Source organism: Carlito syrichta, unplaced genomic scaffold, assembly GCF_000164805.1.
Source record: "Carlito syrichta isolate Samal-C Ts95f unplaced genomic scaffold, Tarsius_syrichta-2.0.1 Scaffold314692, whole genome shotgun sequence".
NCBI lineage: Eukaryota > Metazoa > Chordata > Mammalia > Primates > Tarsiidae > Carlito > Carlito syrichta.
In genome coordinates this window covers 2,614-6,524 of record NW_007258788.1, presented here as the reverse complement: position 1 = coordinate 6,524, position 3,911 = coordinate 2,614, and the positions used below count along the sequence as shown (strand labels likewise).

The window sequence follows — 3,911 nt, the reverse complement described above, 5'->3', positions numbered from 1 at the left end:
TGTTCGTTCAGGGACGCTTGGAATGGCTTGGGGACGTGGGAGAAGCGCGGCTCGGGCGGAGACGTGCACAGGGAGCCAGCCCCGAGGCTTTCGAGAAGCGCTGCTGACGCTGTTTGGGGCTGCTGAGGAGCTGGTGACGGGGTAGGGAGCAGAGCCTCTCCGGATGTCTGGGAGGACGAAGCATGTGTGTCGGGTTGCTTTATTCAAGCCCGGAGTTGGGCAGCGTGTACCCGATTCGTGGACATCCCAGAGTTTCTGTTGGAGTTGGTCTGCGTCTCTTCTGACGTTCCCATCTTGTGCTCATTGAGTCACCATTTTAAATAACTTGGCAGCTTTTCGGAAAGACCACAAGGTGCTCTTCAGTGAAGCGAATCCTAAGAAGTTGTTCAGGTAAAGCTTTAAAGGACACAGAAAAGCAAAACATTAAATGGTGGTGTGTTAACACGCATTAAAATCTTTCCAAGTTTAAGCCTTCAATGACTCAATCTGTTGTTGCCTGAACGTATTTATTGTAAACGTCCTTGATAAAGAGATAGAAAGGAGATAAATGGTTTGCCTGCTGTTAGTGTCTTGCCTTCTTTTAGGGGCGATTTAGGCAATTTGTGAGGTTGACCGGGCCAAAAAGTCACATTAGATGGAGTCTTATTAAAGCAAGTCGCACTGTGCATGGGTTTGGATTTATGACAGGCCTGTCCCCCTGGGCCTCTCATAATACCCTATGCCAGAGCAGACTGTCCTCGAACCATTGCCCGGCCTCTGTTCCGTAGGCTGCTGGCACTGAAGCGGGTTGCATGGGGAAAAGAAGAAAGCTCTAGCTGACAGAACCGTTAAAAGGTTAAAGTGAATAATTTTTTGTTGTTGTTGTTGTTGTTTTTGAGTTGGAGTCTCACTCTGTCGCCCAGACTGGAGTGCAGTGGCCACTTCCGGCCACCGCAGCCTCGACCTGCTGGGCTCCAGCAATCCTTCCGCCTCAGCCTTCCAAGTAGCCGGAATTACAGGCATGCGCTACCACGCCCGGCTGATTTTTTGATTTATTGTAGAGATGAGGTCTCCCTGCTCAGGTGGGTCTCGAACCCGTGGGCTCAGGCAATCCACTCACCTCAGCCTCCCAAAGGCAGGGGATTACAGGCCGAGCCAAAGTGAATAATTTTAAGATAACACATTTCATGAAGGCCAGGGACAGTGGCTTTTATTGTTACTGGCATTGTCTTGCTTATTTTTGGTATTTGCAAAGTTAACCCCGCCTACTCCCATATGATTATCATTCATAGCTAAGCAAATCTGAGAGTGCTTTGAGGACAGTTGGCATTCCTGAAATTGCTAACTTGGTAGTCAACAGTGGCAGTGGCGCAAGAATACTAAGTTGTGATCAGGAGCAGCGTCTGTAGTACAGTGTATTCCGTTGGTTTGAAGACTCCAGTTTAAAAACTACATGCCCAGCTAATGTAGCATGAAAATTAGCTCATAAAATTCTCAAGAAACTTTGAAGTACTCAGTAAGTTGAGTGCCGTGGACATTTCCATGATGTCTGTTGGTCACTAAAAATTATTCTGCATAAGACTTAATGAAAGTACGACAAAGCAGGTTGTGTATATAATGGCTGTAATACTATTTTAGTTTCTAAAGAGCAGGAGCAGCTCTGAAATAAAGCAGACTGCTATAAAACTTTATTCCTATATCAGTGTACTAAGCACAGACAAGCTTCTGAAACCTGCATTGTCTCTCTTTTTTTTTTTCTTGGCACAAATATTTGAAATGCTTACTTTGAGATCTTTATATATACAATATGTGGAATTTTGGTGTGTGGCTTTGAAAAAACATTGTATTGAGCCCGGTGTCCCCATCCTGCAGAGGTTTATGGCATCACGTGACTTACACCCAAGAATGAGGGATGACCAGAGCAGTGGGCAATGGATCTGCATTGGGTGCATCATTAGTCCTCCTGTGTGTTCTTGACCAATGCCTGATCTTTCATTTCAACTCGATGTGTTCCTAAGGTAGCAGCTTATTCTGTTTCTGTTTCTCAGAACATTTCTACTGCTGTTCCGTGGACTCACGGAGCAGGGTTTGGAATTCCTGGAGAACTGCCTTTGTGAGAAGTTGGAAATATTTCTTTCGATTCCATCTCTTAGTTTTCCATGTAAGTATTCAGTTTACACTTTTGTTGGGGGTTAACGTTAAGAATCCATATTGCTAAGGTTTCTGACTGAATTTCTCCACCTATTTACAGTTTGTTGCCTTTCAGAGGAACATCAAGAAACCATGAACAACTTTAGTAATTAAGAGTTTGACTGCCACTTCCTTGATGAAGGTTTTACTGCCAAGGACATTCTGGACCAAAAATTAATGAAGTTTCTTCTTCTGTAAGTATGAGGCCTGTGCTGACAGTGCACCAAGAATACCAGGCAAGTGGGAAACTTTGATGGGTGTTAAGGACATGTAGTGAGGCTTACATGTCTCATTAGAGAATTTAGAGATTAATTGGCTGTGGATCGTCTAGTGATAATGCTGATAACCACGTCAGGGGCTAGACTCAAGAGTAGGACCCATGGGGACCCCTGGGAAAGTGAAGGGAAGCTACCTCTTAATGTGGCATATTGTGAGGCTGCAAATGAGTCACCTGTGACCAGTCTTATTTCAGGATGATAAAGATGCCTTCTATGTCGCAGACCTTGGAGACATTCTAAAGAAACATCTGAGATGGTTAAAAGCTCTTCCTCGTGTCACCCCCTTTTATGCAGTCATATGTAATGATAGCAGAGCCATTGTGAAGACCCTTGCTGCCATCGGGATGGGATTTGACTGTGCTAGCAAGGTAAGCAAAAGCAATGGTTGTATATATATATAATGCTCCAGGTGTTCCCCACAGGGCAGGTGAGAGTTGTGTTTTCCTGGACAATAAATGTTAATGAAAGAGATAGGGATAAAACTTTGTTAATTCTTATTTTTTTCCAGACTGAAATACAATTGGTACAGAGTCTTGGGGTGCCTCCAGAGAGGATTATCTATGCAAATCCTTGTAAACAAGTGTCTCAAATTAAGTATGCTGCCAATAATGGAGTCCAGATGATGACTTTTGATAGTGAAGTTGAGTTGATGAAAGTTGCCAGAGCACATGCAAATGCAAAGTAGGTTATTCCTCCATTGGAGGGCAAGGCCAGGGCATGGGATATGTAGATTCTTGTCAAACAAACTTAAATTTCCATTTACACTTCCACTCTTTAGTATAAAGTTCTTAAGACCCTCTACTACTTAGTATAAAGTACTTAAAACCCTCTACTACTACTACTACTACTACTACTACTAGTAGTAGTATTTAGTATAAAGTATTTGGTAGAAAGTACCAAATTTATTATTATTTAGTAGAAATTATTTAAACCCTCTATATTAATAAAACTGAATTATTAGACTCAACCCACAGGGTATCAGTCAATATTTAGAACAGGATTCTTTTTATTGTAACTGTGGCTGTTTATGATCTTCTATCATGAGACATTTGATATACTTTTCCTGCTTGTAGGTTGGTTTTGCGGATTGCCACTGACGATTCCAAGGCAGTCTGTGGCCTCAGTGTTAAATCTGGTGCCACACTAAAAACCAGCAGGCTTCTTTTGGAACGGGCAAAAGAGCTAATATTGATGTCGTTGGTATCAAGTGAGATCATGGTGGTATTGCTGGAGGTTAAGACATTAAGCAATGTGAGTTTTACAGTCTCCATTGTTAATCATTATTTTATGAAACACAAGTTGGCGAGACCTCATCTCTACAATAAATCAAAAAATTAGCCGGTGTGGTAGCGCACGCCTGTAGTTCCAGCTACTTGGAAGGCTGAGACGGAAGGATCGCCGGAGCCCAGCAGGTCGAGGCTGCGGGGCTGGGAACGTGCCACTGCACTCCAGTCTGGGCGACAG

General features: G+C 43.3%; 1 pseudogene; it reads left to right on the top strand.

The window, feature by feature from the left end:
* The first annotated feature begins 2,262 nt into the window (after positions 1–2,262).
* LOC103274272 overlaps positions 2,263–3,911 on the top strand; it is a 2,710-nt pseudogene continuing 1,061 nt past the window's right edge.